The sequence below is a fragment of the Thermobia domestica genome, chromosome 3 (genome assembly GCF_964235325.1).
Source record: "Thermobia domestica chromosome 3, izTheDome1.hap1.1, whole genome shotgun sequence".
Classification (NCBI taxonomy): Eukaryota; Metazoa; Arthropoda; class Insecta; order Zygentoma; family Lepismatidae; genus Thermobia; species Thermobia domestica.
Window position 1 is genome coordinate 310,556,008 of NC_137456.1, and position 18,912 is coordinate 310,574,919.

The following is an 18,912-nucleotide window of genomic DNA, read 5'->3' on the forward strand; positions in this document are numbered from 1 at the left end:
ACTGAAGGTGAGTAATCTAACGGCGTGTCTCGAATGGAAATATAATTTGTCCAGTTTCCAATTTCCTAAGATTTTCTCTTGTTCCCATGACTATAAATATGCATTTATTTGCGTTTATTTTCAAGGAATTGGACAAGCACCAGTCACTAAATATTTCTAAGTTCTCATTGATGAAGGCTGCACTTTGTAAGGCGTGCTATTCCCGCTAAAACAAACCAATAACGATTTGAGAGCAAATGGCAACCATTGATTCATTCTTTAAATTCAGTTATGTTTATGAGCAGGTGGAAATATTTTTGTTCAGAGTAATGTTAATAAAGGTAAAATAATGATGAGGACAGAGATGCCGATATGGAGTTTGAAACTGATATAATTATATATTATTGCTATTATTAATAGTATTATACTTGTTTTTACATTATCACGTGCCATCATTATCATTATCACGTACATTATCACGTGTATCTAGCCATGCGTTTGTCCTTCCTGTCCTGCTCTTGTACACTTTATCACTTTGGTTTTCTTCTAATTTATCTTCACTTTGAATGTTTTCTTCCAGTTGGTCGTTCAAGTTTGAAAGTGCTTCCTGCAAGTCCTTTTCATTCCCCGCTATCAGTGCTATGTCATCTGCAAACCTTATTGTGCTGAAAACCTGACCATTTACTCGTTTTTCTCAAAGAATTCTTTCATAGCCTCTTTTGTATAGACGTTGAACAGAAGAGGTGAAAGTCTACATCCTTGCCTTACTCCTTTACTTATTCTTGCTTCCTTCTGATCTCTTCCTATAACAGCTGTCTGGTTTCTGTAAAGTTGGTATGTTATTATATTTCTGTAATCCACCTAGTAGCACACCAAATAAGTATCTTCACCTCTTACGATTTCTTACTATAAAATATCACTATAATACAAACAACACATTTTACTAAAACTACCAGCAATTCCGACATCATTTTATTAACACCATGTAAAGGTAATAACTATTGGACAAAAGTTGATGAAATATCATCTTCTATCCGGAATCGAGGCCGCAATGCCCAACAAACACACATAATATTACATTTCGTTCCGAAACAAACGAAGGATATTTTAAAGTGCTTTTTTTTTTTTTTTTTTTTTTTGCATATTTTGCCAATTTCAGCATTTAGGTCATTTTTATTCGATTTTATGCCATTTTTGGGTCATTTTCTCTAAGTCTCGGTTATTTTCTCGTCATTTTTGGTAATCTTAGGTATTTTGCGTTATTTTGTTATTTTTTAAAGTTTGGTAATATGATCCAGACTTTGAACCAAGGTAAACATTTTCTCATGGGATGACAATTCACAAGAAAAATAAAAAGGATATAGTCTTTGTTCCTATGTTGTAAGGCAATGGTGATGTACTGCAATTTTATGTAAAGTAAGTGGAAAAAATTGGAATTTTATTTTCATTAAATATTTTCAAAATTAATTTGTGTGTATGTGTGTAATATTCTAAAAATAATTTCTGATGTTTAAATTTTTTCTTGAAAAAATCAGCAAACTAATTTTATACTGTATTCTTAATATTTTTGAGTTTTCTTGTTAGGATATAAATCCATATTTAGCATCTGAGGGTGCAAATTTAGACTATTAAAAACAAAGAGGAGGTACAAGTATTTCCATTTCCATTAAGAGTGCTAAAACTTCCGGGGTTGACCTAGAGTCATGAGGTAATTCGAGAGATATCTAAATTAAAAGGTAACAAACTCTGCTCCAAAAAGAAACAGAAATCACGTGCCGGTACGCTGACCACGCACTGGCCAATTTAACGTGCACCTTTTGTATAGGCGACCAAAGGCGTTCATCGCCTGCAGCGCCAGAGTGTTACTGTGGTATGTTTTTTTTTAATAGCTAACTTAACCAGTAAATAGCAATACAGTGTAGCTAAAGAAAACTTAAAATAACGTATCTTCGTAACTATTTGTTTTCCCATTAATTCAATCGCCTCTCAGTGCTGAAACAAAACACTCACGTCAGTAGTAGATCTAGAAGGTAAAAACTGGAGGGGACACCCAGAATCCACACTATGGTAGGGATGTTTTGCATTGGTCCTATAGAAATTCTGCCTAGGTTGGACGTTGACATTGTGGACCTCAAGTATTGTTTTACATATTGCATAACAGAAAAACTGCAACTGAAACTATCAAATATTTTAGAATAAAAGATAAAGGGTAATGTTTAGTATAAACTTTCAATAATATATATAATAGCTTCAATTATCTTTGTCATAGACAGTGGCGTATTTAGGGGGGCTTCCGGGCTTAAGCACCCCCCCCCCCCGAAATCTTACTTACTATAGTAAAGTATATGAAGTATATGGAAACTGCAACTGAAACTATATCTAATGTTTCAAAAAATTTCCAATAAACATAAAAGGGGGCACTTATCTTAAACTTCGAAAAATATATAAATAATAACTAATTATTTTCGTCACTCAAAATGCTGGAGTGAATCCTCTACCCTCCCTCCGTCCCCGTGCTAGAAGTGTGTTGCTCGAAGGACTTAAGCCAATTATTTGGATAACATTTCACCTCCTGACGCGTAGTTAGTGCATCGATTTTCAACACCACATTTCTGACCAAGCAAATAGTGTTTGGTACAGTCAGCGACAAAAGTTCTTTTCGTTTGGTAAAATGTATTTTGGAAATAACGGTGGTATGGCGGAACGTACAGGAAATTACATTCTTTTTACTTTACTGAAAACTGTACTCAAATTGAGGATTAGCTCGGGAGAGTAATGCTCCCGGAAGTAGAAACGAGAAACACATTTTTGATTGGTTGGCGTTATCCACTTCTTGCCACGTTGCATTAAAATAGCAGAAATCAAACTCCTGCTGCTGTTGGCCTTGCTGGCCGAGTGGGCTAGCGCTATATGCTAGTAATAAAAGTCTCTTTTGACGTGAGTTCAAACCCGGCCCAAAGAAAGTTTTTTTAAACATATTTTTTACATTTTTATAACACTTATTAAATTAAAATAATATGAAAATAATACTTAAAAAAGTGATTTATTTACTTTTGTGCAGATAAGTAGTTGTAGTACTTATGCCCTTGTACTCCATGATATAGGGCTCGTTTTGTTCCCCTTGTACTTCATGATATAAATTTTGTGACCAACTTAAAACAACTGGCTAGGATAGCGCGTAAAACAGCTGGCTAGAGTAGCGCGCGGAAAAACGTACTTCCGGGAGTATTACTCTCCCGAACAGGTCGTCTCAAATTGTCCTTCCATTCCGAAGTTATTTACAAAACTAATTTGATCAAACAGAAATAACTTTTGTCGCCGATTGTACAAAATTGCTCTAGTAATTCTAATACAAAGTGTAGTGTAACAATCTTTATTGAAGTCGAAGAGTACTTTCAATTAGTTGAACAAAGTGACAAAATGTCTCTTTTTGAAATCATCCTAAAAGGAAAAGAAATGTAACCCTTTTATTTCGAAAACACATTTTACCATATCAGACTTCCGTTAGAGTCTGGTGGCATGAATACACTATACCTACCATTTGAGTCATAGCCCATTTAGTGCACTTTTTCGTAGTAGGGTCTATCCGCGGGAAATAAAACAATTTTCTTCTTCTGTCTCCATTTTTTGCAGAATATTTTCAAAGTAATGCTCATTCTCTGGGTAGTATTCTTAGTAATAACATGAAGTGCGAACGTGAAATAAAAGCAGGGATAGGAATGGCGAAAGAAACCTTTAGGAGGAAGAAAAGTCTGTTTTGTGGGACCTTGAATAAAGAGTTGAGAAAGACTCATAAAATGCTTCGTGTGGAGTGTTGTACTGTATGGGGCGGAAACGTGGACATTACGTAAAGGTGATGAAAATCGACTGGAAGCCTTCGAAATGTGGGTGTGGAGAAGAATGGAAAGAATTAGTTGGGTCGAGCAGAAAACGAATGAGAGAGTGTTAGAAGTGGTGGGTGAGAAAAGAACACTTTTAGATAGTATTAGGAAGAGGAAGAGAAACTGGTTGGGACATTGCCTAAGAAGAGATTGTATCATGAGGGACGTCCTAGAAGGTATGGTGGCGGGAAAGAGAGGGAGGGGGCGAAGGAGGCTACGATTAATGGATGATATAAAAACAAAGATCATACGCGAAGACGAAGAAGTTAGCGGAGGACCGTGGAGCATGGAAGCTTCTCAGCTGCGGCAAGTGACCTGCCGAAAAGGCAGAATACCTATGATGATGATGATGATGATGCTCATCCTCTATTTGGATGTTAATATGCAACTTCCTTCTGAAATTTTAACGAGGAATAGTTACAAGTAGGCCTATTCCTTCATTATTGGTCGTTTCCTACACCGTGAATCGAAATTTCCGGATGATAACTATCAATTATGTGTAAAGAAAGCAATGAACTTTATTGCACAAATTTCCTATAATGCTACATATAGTTTTATTATTATTATTATTATTATTATTATTCAAGATGGCGCCGACTGAAGAAACATGTGGTCTATGCCTCAGACCATTTTTCGGTAAACAACTAATATTAGCATGTTGTTTGTGTAAAATTAGATTTCATGTAAAGAACTGTCTAAAATTTGGACGTATTGAATATGACATGTATTTCTTCAATGGTAAATCTACGTATAAATGTCAGAATTGCATTAGAAATAGAGATGAGAATGTGACCATTACTCCGACCACAACGAAGCAGTTTGGACCTCGAAAAGAAGATCAAAATCTGAATTTCGATGCTGAGATAAGTGAAGCTGAAGATATAGAAGAGAAATCAGATTCGATTATAAGCCATAAAGAACAGAACTGCTCTACTTGTTGTGTCGAAGTGAAAAATAAGCTATATGAGGTTTTAGTTATGTTAAGTGATATTAGTGAAAAATATGATTCCTTGAAGGCTGAACTGATATCGATGAAACAAGAAAATATAAAATTAAATGAGTTGCTATCAGCTAATAATAAAGCTCGTACATTTGCTGAAGTGATAAATAGTTCAATACCCTCTGATCAAAAAAAGGTGCAAGGTGATTCTATGAATGTCATGGTCAAGGACAATGAAGCACCCTCTAACAGTTTACAACAGGAAACAAGTGTTGGTGAATGGAAGCTGGTAACCAAACGCCTAAGGCGAAACAACCAAGAACTTCCGAGTGGGACAAAAACTACAACCTTATCTGACTCTGACAACAGGAATCGTAATACTTTAATGCAAGGAAAGAATGCCACGGGCAAACTGAAAGTAAACAAAAAAGGTCCTCGTACGTCTGCACTGTTTGTGACGAGACTCGATCCTAGTGTTTCGTGTAAAGATCTCTCTGCATTTGTGAAGGAAAGTGCTAATGTTAATGTTACTAAATGTGTACAGTTAAAAACAAAACACAGTAGTTACTCTTCGTTTTATGTAGCTGTAGAAGAAAATGATTTTGATTGTGTCTATAATCCAAATGTCTGGCCAGATGGTGTCTTATTTACTAAATTTATGGGTCGACTAAAGGAAGAAATTGTGTGCCATGAAGTAAGAGCTGAGAAGGTGGATAGTAAAGGTAAATAAATAGTAAACTAATATAAAATAAGTATGACGCACTTGCGATTATATTATCAAAATGCTAATGGAATTAATACGAAAGAGAAGGTATTTATAGATGAAGTAAATTGTAATGACTTTGATATTTATTGTATCACTGAAACTTGGTTAAAAGAAAGGAATCAACACTTTGTACAATTATCAAATAATTACAATACTATACGTAAAGATAGAAACTTGGCACTAGTAAACAAGACTAAGGGTGGGGGCTGTATAGTTATCATAAAAAAGGAATATGCATATGAAATTATAACTCCCCCAGATGATATTCTTGATATTATTATAGTTAAAGTTTTAATCCCTGACAACAAGCCATTATTATTGTGCTTGCATTATATTCCCCCTGACTTACCATTAAAGAATTTTATTAACTATTGTGAATGGTTAACCACTTTTCTAATAACAAGAAATTGTAACCTCATAGTTTTAGGTGATTTTAACGTAGGTGGAATAGATTGGGCTACTGGAACTATAACCACATATAACTACTACACTATGAAAAAAGCTGACAAAGTAATTGAACTAAGTAATATACTTAATCTAAAACAATTGAATAGGTCGTATGATCCTAATAGGAAAGATAAAGTTCTAGACCTGTTGCTAACCAATATGGATAATAGTTCCATTGTGTATGATGTCCCACCTTTAATAAAAATTGACCGCTTCCATCCACCTTTTGTTTTTGAATGGGAAATAATTAAAAGTAATAATAACAATCAAGACAATATCTCTAACCAAACAAAAGTTTTTGATTTTAAGAATGCTGACTTCTTAGGTGTATATCAGGGTATCAAGGCAGTTAATGAATTGAATATAGATACAATTGATATTAATACTATGACCAACATTTTTTATGATAGGATATATAATGTTCTAGATACTTGTGTACCTAAGAAAGTAGTCATTAATAAACCTAAGTTTAAAGACCCCTGGATGAATAGGGAACTGAAAACTTTAATAAATAAGAAAACTAAATGTTTCGTCAAAGCAAGACAAACCAATGACAGTATGTGGTACCAAAGGTATTCTGCATTACGTAAAATTGTAAAAAAGAAATATCTAGAAGCGAGAAAGGCCTATTATCTTAGTTTAGAAAACAGCATTATTAGTGACAATAAGGTATTCTGGAAAGTATTTAAAAACTCAGATGACAAAAAGTTACCTAATGAAATGAAATATAATGATACATTGTTTAGCTAGTGGTCTACTTTGCCACGCTTAGTTGCATGCATGGGGAGCATGCCCGCGACCGTTCGGTCTATTTAATGGACGGGTTCCGCCTACAATGCACCCCGCCCGTAGTTGCTCAATATACGCTATATTGCACGTGCACGAAGTGCACCGTCAAGATTTGCCCCCTAACCTTGACACCTTAGTGTGTCACCCCCATTCTCTGAGGGAGTGGGATACGCCCACTGCGCGGCCAGACCGAAGTCCTGAGTGCCTACTAGTAGACCTACTGGTTGAGGCAGACTGCTAGCGAGTCAGTCCTACCATGCTCTGCAGGCATGGCGCCCGAGCGTTATAAGGCAAGCTCACCTCCCGCCCGTGTTCACCGTTACCCAGATTCCTGGGATTGGCTCCCACAAGCTACCGAATCCCACGGTATGACCACAGCCCGGCAGAGTCCAACCCAATCCGGGGCCCCAGGCAACGCCCGAGGGGGCTTGATTCAATCCCGGCCCTGCCTACCTCTATCGTTCAACTGGCAACCGCCTTGTCATGTAGAGGTACCATGCACACGTCGAGATACTCCCGTATCTCATCCCGGACCCAGTGGTACGTGTTAAGTCACCATTTGAGTTTGGTGCCGGCCCATATCCCACGGACCTTCCTCCCTTTAGCAGGTTCAGAACCGTTACCCAGATTCCTGGGATTGAAATATAATGATACAGTAGCTACTGCACAGACTGATGTTGTGGAGCTGTTTAAAGACATGTTCAGTGAAAATTTTAATTTGGGACTAAGTCATGTAAATGGCCATAACATGTATTCTACATTACCTATTTGTAGCGGAGATATAATTAATATACCTAATATTTCTGAATCGGATGTCCTTAGTGCAATTAAACAGATTAATGGAAGTACCTCTCCTGGTCCAGATAACATACCGTACTATATAATAAAAGCATGTGGTACTGAGTTGTCATCCATTCTAGCAAATATATTCAATGAATCACTCAGATGTGGAGAGTTTCCATCGACATGGAAACAAGTATATATTGTACCTGTACATAAAACAGAAGATAAAAATAATATGAAAAATTATAGGCCAATCACATTAGTTAATGCATTTAGTAAGATATTTGAAATAATAATACACAACCATATATACTTTAATGTAAAAAATAAACTGACTGAATTTCAGCATGGGTTTTATAAAGGCAGATCAATTGTTACGAATCTTGTACACTTTACAGATTTTACGTACTTAGCTCTTAAAAATAGACTACAGGTTGACACTATATATATTGATATGTCAAAGGCTTTTGACTCTATAGAACATGGACTTCTAGTTCGTAAATTATCCAATGTTGGTCTATCTTCTCAGTATATTCGATGGTTCCAAAGTTATTTATCAAACAGAACATATAGAGTGAAAATTGGTCATGTAACTTCCAGTATTGGCTGTATAAAGAATGGTATACCTCAGGGATCTCCTTTAGGACCACTTCTTTTTTCATTATTTATTAATGACCTGACGGAAAAGGTTAAATTCTCAAATATATTATTATATGCTGATGATTTGAAGTTATTTAGAATAGTGAATAGCGAATACGATAACTACTTACTCCAAAAAGACTTGGATAGTGTTAGTATATGGTGTAAAAATAATCTACTGAAAATAAACTGTAATAAAACTAAGTTTATTTCATATACCAATAAGACGCAATACTATGTTAGCAAATATGTCATAGATGGAATATCCCTGCAGAAAGTTGAAAAGATTAAAGATCTAGGCATAATATTTGACATGAATATGAAATTCAATTATCATATTAATGACATAGTAAATAAAACACGAAAGACTATAGGGTTTGTTTTTAGACAGTGGCCTGAGTTTAAAAATGCAAATACATATGTCTACCTATTTAAGGTACTTGTAAGACCCAGATTAGAATTTGGTGCAATTATATGGAATAATATATCCACAACATTATGTAGCAAAATTGAATCGGTTCAAAAATGTTTCATTAGGCTATTGTGTAGAAATAAGAAAAAAGATTACTACTCTCATAGTTATGATTACTGGAACAAATACTGGGGGTTGCAAGAATTACATGTAAGAAGAAAAATGATAGAGAAAAACTTTATTCAGAAAATTTTAGATAATAGATATAGTAGTGAATACTGCCTACATAATATAGGTATAAGGGTACCAACATATAATCTTAGAAGAGCATCAGAAGTGGTTCCCATGAATAAAAATTCTATAATCTTAAGAAAACTGACAAGTTCTTTTAATATATTATCGGGATAATTGTATTTATTGAACAGACGTATAGATTTTAATAGGTATGTATATTTTTTATAGTATATTTGTATGTTTGACGGTATCCTTGTTTTAAGGACAATTTTAAGATAATTGACTAACTATTTTAATGAAGAATGAAATAATTATGTTTGTCCAGACAGATAAAAATTCTATAATCTTAAGAAAAGTGACAAGTTCTTTTAATATATTATCGGGATAATTGTATTTATTGAACAGACGTATAGATTTTAATAGGTATGCATATTTTTTATAGTATATTTGTATGTTTGACGGTATCCTTGTTTTAAGGACAATTTTAAAATAATTGACTAGCTATTTTAATGAAGAATGAAGTAATTATGTTTGTCCAGACAAGACACAAGTCATAAAATTATGTGTACATTATAGGATAAACAATGACCTCCTATCGTCGAAACAAATGTATTATTAATATTAAAAGGAATATAAGATGTGTGTTATAACCCTTAGTTCTATGACTAAGTGCTGTATTTTTGCTATCTGGCTGTTCATGGCACTAAAAATAAATATATTATTATTATATTATTATTATTATTATTATTTTATTAATTATTATATCGGTTTGAACCGGTTTCAGCTTAATAATCTGACAGCCGTCTCTGCCAAGTGCAGATTACTTGAAAAATTCTTCTCAAAGAACATTCTGATCATATGACAGGTGTCTTATAATTTAATTGATACAACTTGTCCCTTGTGACAGTTGCTTTCCTCTATTTTTTCCTTCTTGCACGTGGTCATAACAATCAGCCAAGAAGTACTGTTTCTATGGCAACAGCACGTTCAACCAATTATAGTGGCTCATTTCTCTCGCTCTACAGTGGTAAATGTTCCACCCTCTCCGCACGTTGCCAATTTGAATATAAACAAATGCACATTGTTTAAGTCGAATGTCAACTTGAGTAGTGGACCTGGTGGTTATTCAAAGCATTCCTTTTAGTTCATTTTTGTGTCATTTAGCATTCTACATTTAGTAAATGTTAATATGGAACAAGAAACAATTCACTTGTTCCACTCGTGTAGTTTCAATATTCGACGCAAAAGCTGACAACGCAGCATTGAGCACCACGTGCGCGCAGCGAACTGTCACAAGGGACAAGTAGTATCAATTGCAGTGTAGTATTACTGATTTCTGTACGCGTAAGTTTGCTAGATGTTTTGCGTTTATCTGCTCAAGTTGCGTAACAGTACTTTTTAGGGACCCAATTGCAGTAGCTGAGATAATGATTGGTCTTACTATAACCTTCTGACATTTCCATAGCTTCCTGATTTGTCTGTCAGGTCTCTATATTTGCTTATTTTTGTACTGAATGTTGTATGTTACAAGTCAATGGTACATCTATAAGGCTTACTTCGTGGTCAATTTTATTGATAGCAGTGATGTCGGGTTTGTTTGCACGTACCGTGACATCTGTTCTTATTTCTCGATCCCAGTAGAGTTTATATTTGTCGTTTTCAAGTACTCAACTTGGCTGGTATTTGCAGTATTGCTTAGCCTCGGCAATTAATTTCATGTTATGTGTCAAAAACTGGTTAATGCTTTCTGCGTGTCTTTTCAGATAGTCTGTGAGAGCCATTGTACGGTATCAGCCTGTGATGTGTTCAATAGTTTCAGATGTATCTCCGCCTTTTCTGCTTTTTTCATCCAGCACTTCTTGCTTTACGTAGTTTCGGGTTAGTATCACTCGGTCCTGGATGGTCATCGTGAATCCTACTGTTTCAGAAAAGAGCCCAGTTGTCTTGAGCCAGGCAATTGACTGTTGTTTATCTGTATTATTATTATTATTATTATTATTATTATTATTATTATTTTACACATACATGCAATCTATTTGGTATGGAGACTTACTAGATTTCCAAAATATGTTATGCGTAAGTATGGAAAGTCTTGTAGAATGGTTTTGTCTGTCCATCCATCTGTCGACGTAGGGATGGCCAATTCCGGAATTTTTACTTTTCCGGAATCCGGAAAGTAGAATCGGAAAAATTCCGAAATTTAGAAAATTCTGGAAGTCAGAAAACATCCGGATTTCTGAAAAATTAGGAAATTCCAAAAAAATTCAGACTTCGGAAAAGTTTCGGAATTTTTCCGAAATCCAGAAAGTGAAATTTACGATTCTAGAAAATAAATTTTCCGTAATCCGGATTCCTGAAAAATTTGGCCATCCCTAGTCGACAGGTAGAGCTAAAACGATAAGAGAGAGAGAGAGAGAGAGAGATTAAGTTTCTCCGGAAACAGTTACATTTCCTCCCTTTAAACCTCCGTTGAAAAAGAAAGACAAGAAATAAAGAGTTTCTGATTTCAACATTGATCATAGTAGAGAGAAAACTACAAAAGAAACAGATTCTTGGAATCGATTCAACATTCATGTGCACCCATAACTCTGTACTAAAGCCGGCTGTGATAGAAATTTACTATCACTTTCAGTTTCAAAATCGATCCCAATAGATGTAAGGCGTATACTTGTTTTCCTTTTCCTTTCAATGTGCAATTACGAGTATTAACTAAGTTACAAGCGAAAGAAAAATGGCATTCCATAATATCCGAACTTCCTCTATATATTCCATGCTAATATGAGTCATTCCCATCTGTAGGCGGTGCTAGGAGTATCTTACCTAATGGTATTGTCTTTTTAGATTTTAAGTCCTATGGGTGCTAAGTTTGGTTGAAATTGCTGCCAAGTATAAAAAGAGCTCAATTAGAAACATTTCCAAGAGTGGGCACTTTTGCCATGAGCATAAGCGGTAATTCAAAGATTCCAATTTTAAGATCACTTTTCTCATGACGTCATGGACCGATATGTTTAAGATTAGCTTCGCCGGATTCAGCAAACGTCAAGCACAATTAGAATTTTTTCAAACTGTTGGCACGTTTTCTTAGTGATATGATCCTTAGCTCTTTTGAATAAGTATCTCTTACCCACTTAGAATATGCCCTTGTATCAAAGTAAAACGATAAAAACTTATCTTGGAGTAGATACGTTCGAAAATTTGTTCCCTGCTGCTCAGCCGTGGTGTTATCACAAGCAACAGACAACGTTGCTTTGAATGTGGCGGGGAAAAAAATGGACAAAAAACTTCCACTTTAAAAACAGTAATTTTTTAAAGAACACAGATCTGTTTAATTTTAATGAAGATTTTATGCCAAGTTTTATCGTACTTACTTAACATGCTCGTGAGATACTCAATTTTTCGCACAAAAAATATCCTATCATGGCACTAGTAAAAAAAGTGCCCACACTTGGATGAATTTCTAATTGCAGTTTTTCTTATAATTTGAGAACACTTGAATGTAAAGGAACTATTTTAAAAATCATCTGTCCATGGTGTCACGGTGGCTTAGTGGTTTTCCTCTGGTGAGTGTGGTCCTCGTTCAATCCCCGGCCAAGTAAGTTTGTGGTGGATAACATAGTGTCCGTGAGTTTTCTTTGGGTATTCCCATTTCCTCCTGCGTTTTCATTCCACAAAATTCTTCCATCAATATTCACTTGCCTTCGTTTTCCTTAGCCTAAAGAGCATAATCATGGAACTTAAGGTTGGTATAAATGGACAAGTTTTGCCGATAGATGGCACTACAGTCTTCGTATCTCTCCCATGTATTTTTTTAACTTCCACGAAAGTTCACGATTTCTCTTACAAATCAACTTACAGACTTCAAATTTTTAGAAAAAGAACTTCATAATCCATCGAAGGCAATAATCTGTGCCGATTTTTTATTTAGAATTTTCCTCATTGTTGAAATGGCTTGATTGTTCAAATGGTTATGAAGTTCCTTCTCTAAAAATTTGAAGTTTCTAGGTTGAAATTTATAAAAGAAATTGTAAATTTTCGTGAAAGGTAAAAAATACATGGGAAAGATAGGAAGACTGTAGTGACATCTATCGGCAAAAGTTGTACCTTTACACTAACCTTAAAGATTTCATTTCATTTGCATTATTGATCATAAAGAAGAAATTAATTGAATATATCGTACTGCAAATCATATACATATTTAATATACATATCGTATTATTAGTTAATTATACAGGGTGCTTCAAAAAGAATGACCTGATTTTAAAAGTCCATATGCACTGATAAAAACATACTTCGAAAATGAGATAAATTGCAAAATACTCACAAAATCTTCAAGTTTTAGCTATGCTTCAAATTATCTATGTGTCCACCACCAGCAGCAAGAACAACATCTAGACGATAGCTAAATTTATGCGTGCGAGGCGAACCTGCGAGGCCGACCTAGACTCTTACCTTTGCACAAGCATCCTGTCTCTTCAAATTGGCGATACCAATGACGAAAGATTTTGGGTGCAGGCGGATCAATGTCAAAACGCCGATGAAAAGAGCACTGGACCGAAATCACTGACAGTCTTTTGCAAACTGCAGCACATAAAACGCCTTCTGTTGAACGGATGCAATTTTACTTCTGACTTCAAACTGAGAAGACGCATTGACTGACACCTAACGGCGATTTTCTAAAATTCTAGGCCACGCCCATTCAAACAACACTCGTTTCATTGCCGGTACATCCTATGTACACTCTTTTTGAAACATAGTGTATATAGACACTGTACCTTAATGAAAAGTATAAAAAAAATATTATAAAAAATACAATTAGAAATGTATCGAAGCGTAGGAATTGTCACCATTGGCCGAAGATTCCACATTTGACATCATTTTCCTCGTGAACTCATGGACGGATGAACTTGAAAATGGTTTTGTTGGATTCACCACCCTCAAATTAGTATTTAAAAAAAAAACGCAATAAGAAGTGTATTCAAGCATGAGTACTTTAAGTATTGACATAAGCGGTACTACAATGACTCTAAATTTGAGATAATTTTGTCCGTAAATTAGAGGTATCCCTAAAAGGAAGGATTCTCTCTCATAACACCACATCACACATATTTATGGCATGGAAAAATAAGAAAGTTTGTCCTCTTACGAAAATATCCACTATTGAGAGATGCCCGTTAAGAGAGGTTTCACTGTATTAGGAATTAACCTCCACTATTTTACCTAGTAATTACATGTGAATTGATTACATACGAATTATTGTAGTCTAATTATTTCGCAAAATTCTGCTATTATTTCAATTTATTCACCCCAGCAAGTTTTAGTGGGTGATTTTTTTTTCAAAATATTAATTTTGAAAAAATTCCCTCGTCCCACGCTGAAATCACATTCGTTTAGTAATTAATACTATACATAGTTCCAATTTCATTTCATTTAATATTCTAACCCTGTTGTTAACGTTAATTGTTGTAATATTATTTGATCTCTTAATCTCCGTTCCTGCCCCTTCCTGGCTACGTTATTGGCTCTGAATATCTTTCATAAGAAAATTATTCATTGATTTAGTTGTTTTCCAGAAATCCAGTTTTTCAGTTTACAAATATATTGTATCTTTCTGTTTTGTCTTCTTTAATATATCCTAATTTTAATAATCCCAGGGCTCATAGTATTCTGATCTCTTGTAAATAGTGGAAAAGTGCCAAAATATGGCCAAAAGCACACAAAAAAGTTACCAAAATCTCATCATGCCCCCTTTTCCCTTTGTCAATTTCTCTATCAACTCTCTCTTTGTTTGTTCTTTTGTTTCTTCTTTACTTCTTTTTGAGCTTCCTCCTTTTTTAGGTTTTCAAAGTATGTTTTGTAGTTACGGTAAGCAGACTTAGCAGATGTAAACAGCTTCTGAGTAAGTGGACCAGTTCTGGCCTATTTTCGAATTTCTTCATCCCAGACATTATATTAACTTCGCATTAAGAGTACTCAAAAACGTGAAATATTCAAATTCATCACCTACTCTTAAGAAGAACATACAAGAAGCATAACACAAGACGAACATGATGAACCACACAAATACACATACACACAACGTTGAACGGAGCGTTAACTATTACGAGAGAAAACTAAAAGATTATTATAATAGAAGAAAAAATAGACACAGAAGGGTTCTCAACCCCAACTTGAGAGCTTAAGCATCCACCAACCGTCCACTGTGCTTTAGAAAGAATAAAAGCTAAAGTGAGAATAAAGCTGACTGTTTCACATGTGGCAGCAAGTACTGAAGCTTTCAGAAGAGTAATGGGTAACAAATTTCTGCCCTTTTAAATTTGTTTTTATATTTTTCTTAGAAAACTGTCAATGCAAAACATAAATCACACGAAAAAGTCACTTTACCTCTCAAAAAAGTAACTTTTAGTGACAAATTTGAAAAAAAAAATGTAACTTTTCGTGACCAACTTGAAAAAAAAGTAAATTTTAGTTTAAAAAGTGACTCGCTATGAGCCCTGTTCCGCTCAATGAATTTATGTGAATAAAAATATACTTTACAAAAATTAAGCTAGCGCCAAATGCGTTCCTGCATAACACTAGACTCAGTCTAAAAATATATATAATTCTTACTTCGATCGATCTCTTCATTTCTAAAAAACGTCTTGACTACACCCTTGTAACGTCCGTCCGTTGATATACCACTTGCAGAGCAGGCTCGAAACCAGCCACAGAGCTTTGGGGTCCATGAATATGTTAGGAGGTGTCAAGTCATTAAAAATTATCTTATAAATATATAAATTGTGCATTTTGTATTGAGCTCTGGACTGAACATGAAAAATTTAGGGAGGGCCAGGCCCTCCTTAGCTCCCTTCTAGTTGCGAGACTGTTCCAGAGTAACACTTACCAACTGAATCTGGTGTAGGCTTATTACTATATTGTCACATTTTTCCTTATTGAGGAGGAGTTCGTGGTGAGGAGGAGGAGGTGAATGATCGCTCAAGATGTTGCCAATTTCAGTAATCTGCATCTGTCCATCAATCTCTTTTCTCGGAAACGACCGCAGAGCTCAAGAGGGTAGGTATCAGCGGTCTGTTTTGTCAATTGTTTCGATCGAAACACTGCCCGAAACAATGAGATCATGTGGTTCTCGAAGCCGTACATGAGAACGAGGTCGCTTCGTATTTTGAAGTGAAATTAATAAATAAAAATATTGCCTTCTTTCCTAAACGCTAAACCTTTTTAACTTGATGTAATAAATAATCTATATGATACTGATTGATACAATTGGATTTGGGGGAGTTTTCCTTTTCCATCCAGGGGAGTGCGTAAAGAAATTTGGAGGGGTGTTAGGGGGGTGTTGGGGGGTGTAGATTACTCCCTGTTGCCGTGGACAGATAAGTTTAAAAATTATTCCATTGGATTCAGCATCCTCAAATTATTATAAAAACTCAATTAGAAATTTATCCAAGCGTGGGCACTATTTGTACGTTTTTTTTATCTATATCGATGGCCCTTATGATACACATTTTTGTCAAACTGATACGATAAAAACTCAAATTGAAGTAAGTAATAACACTGTATTTAAAAATTCATTTCAAATACGGTTCAGCTGCTTTCCCGTAAAATTATCACACAGAAGATGGCTTTCTTTTTTATATACAGTGAATCCACGAGTTACGAACTTAATCCGTTCCGTAACACTCTTCGTCAACTGGAATGTCCGTAAAGCGAAATTATTTTTCCCATTGAAATGGAATTAATCTATTTATACAGATACCACAAAAATATGGTCTAGTATTTTGTGGGCCGCGGTGGCTGTTTGGTAGAGCGTTCACCATGGGGGTCCTTGGTTTGATCCCAGTTCTCGCCAAGTGAACTTTGTGGTGGACAAACACCGTGTGCGTGGGTTTTCTCGGAGTTTCTGCCATTTCCTCTCACTTTCTTCATTCCACCATTTCATTCATTTCTCATCATCATAGTCTCCTTTAGCCTAGCTGGCATAAGCGAGGGACATAAAACTTAAAGATTTCATTTCATAGTCCTGTATTTTTCTAACATTTTCAACTGTTTTCTGTGTTAAAAGATACAGAAAGCTAAAACATTATAGCTATTTTTTTTAAAGATAAATGAATAACACTAAATTAAACAAAACAATGTAAAGGCTAACAAACAAAGAAAAAGTAGTAGTTTTCGATTACAGCAGTCTGGCAGATAATTACGGCGCATGCGCGAAAGCACTACTAAATGCATGCAGGACTGGCTCTAACATATGTGTAACATATGCGTTTGCACGGGGCAACAAGTTTCCAGAGACAGCAACATCTGTCATAATTATATTATTTGAAATAGATATTTCTTAAAAACATACTTCATGAGGATGCTAGTTAAATTTATTAATCTGATCTTCTATTTGAATACTACATTCATAAATCATGTTTAGGTCGCAGTTTAAGGTCATACGGACAGTGCTAAAGCAAATGGTCAAGTAAATTCCAGCATGAATTGCTTGATTGTTGTCAAATACAAGAGCTCAATTCTCGAACAGTAACGAACACCTGTTTCATTCAGTTAGTTATCACAGCTTTGATATGAAAACTAGAATTGTCTTTTGTCACAAATATGTTTCTTATCACTGAAGGTAGAAACAAGTTTTAAAAAAAGAATTAGCAGATGTAGAAGGAAAATCAAGGAATAAAAATAGAAGAGGTAGTTGCACTCGAAATACAAACTGAAGTATTGAGATTAAAGCTCGATATTGAATTCTACACAAAGGATTACCATCTTTCTTTAACATAATAGATTACTATTTAAATAAAAAAAAAACAAACACAAAGAGATTGTATTTATAGTGTTTAGGACTTTCTGAGTGCGAGTGCATCTTTCTCTTCCCTTCGTTGTTCATGATGGGGTAGCATATTTAAAATTCTGACTTTTAAGATTTGGTCTTTCTGTAGAAAAGGGGAGGCAAATGATACTATTGCAGGGGCGGCAAATTAGCTAGGACCGGCCCTGAGCGCATGAGATTGTGAGTGCATGCGTGTATGTGTGTTTTTACCGCGATATACTCTTCGTAAACCGAGCGAAAAATTCTTCACAAGACTAGTCCCTAAACCGAATTGTTCGCAAACTGAGGGGATTCGCAAACCGTAGTCCACTGTATGTGTAGCTAGTTATGTGTGTTAAAAACAAACAAAAACAATAATACTAAAATAAATTATAAATATTACAAATTATAAATATTAAATTATTAATTATAAATATTACTTACCTTTATGATGCGTAAATAAAATGAAGAGAATAGTTCCTTAGAACGCTTGCACATTCTTGCCAATACAATAAACAAGTTTTGCAGCTCTGTCACTGAGCAACGTCCTTCACCGTACCGAGAGAGCAATCATTATCATATTGCCTCGTGTTGTTTTCTTGCCTGAAGAAAAAAACAACAAGGAAGGAAGTTGCTGTTCTAGAGAGTGCCTCGTGATCTTTCGTTCTTTTGCGTGTGTGAAAATGAGTCACCAAATCACAGGTCTTACCGTCTACTAAGATATGCGACGAACTTAGAACGACGCTTAATAATAACTATTCATATTTTGGAAACGAATGTAGGTATAGTACAAAGTGAAGGCAAAAGCAGACAGATGATTAAAGAAAGCAAACGTGACCAATGAAAAGCATTTCTGAATTGAGTTACTAGAAAGCAAGGTCACAGCCAGAGAAACACATGCCGGGTATATGCCCGGGCGCGTCGTGATAATAATTTGCGTCGTGAAGACTGAAGAGTATAGTATAAATATGAACAAATGTTGGCCTTTTTTCTTTTTCTTTTTTGTGGAAGTTTAGCAGGGGCTCGGGCAGGGACTGGCTCCGCTCGCCTTGTATGTGGTACTTTATTTCTGATTAACTACTGACCGGGTCTGAACGAAATTCTGTGGGCAAGTAACTAAGGAATCGAGGTACTAGGAACTAAAAATACCGTAGGTATATTTGGTGACCGGGCTTGGCCAGGGACAGATTTGGCCCGATAACAGAGACTTATGTTCCACAGCTTTGCACCCCTTGAGCTTCT

At 35.3% G+C, this 18,912-nt stretch overlaps 1 protein-coding gene across 1 annotated transcript in view; it reads right to left on the reverse strand.

The window, feature by feature from the left end:
- LOC145681143 (toll-like receptor 2 type-2) overlaps positions 1-18,563 on the reverse strand; it is a 59,039-nt gene extending 40,476 nt beyond the window's left edge. The window contains exon 1 of the mRNA XM_081752577.1: positions 18,115-18,563. The gene's annotated coding sequence lies outside the window, so the exon portion shown is untranslated. The remainder of the gene's footprint in view (positions 1-18,114) is intronic.
- Positions 18,564-18,912: the final 349 nt, after the last annotated feature.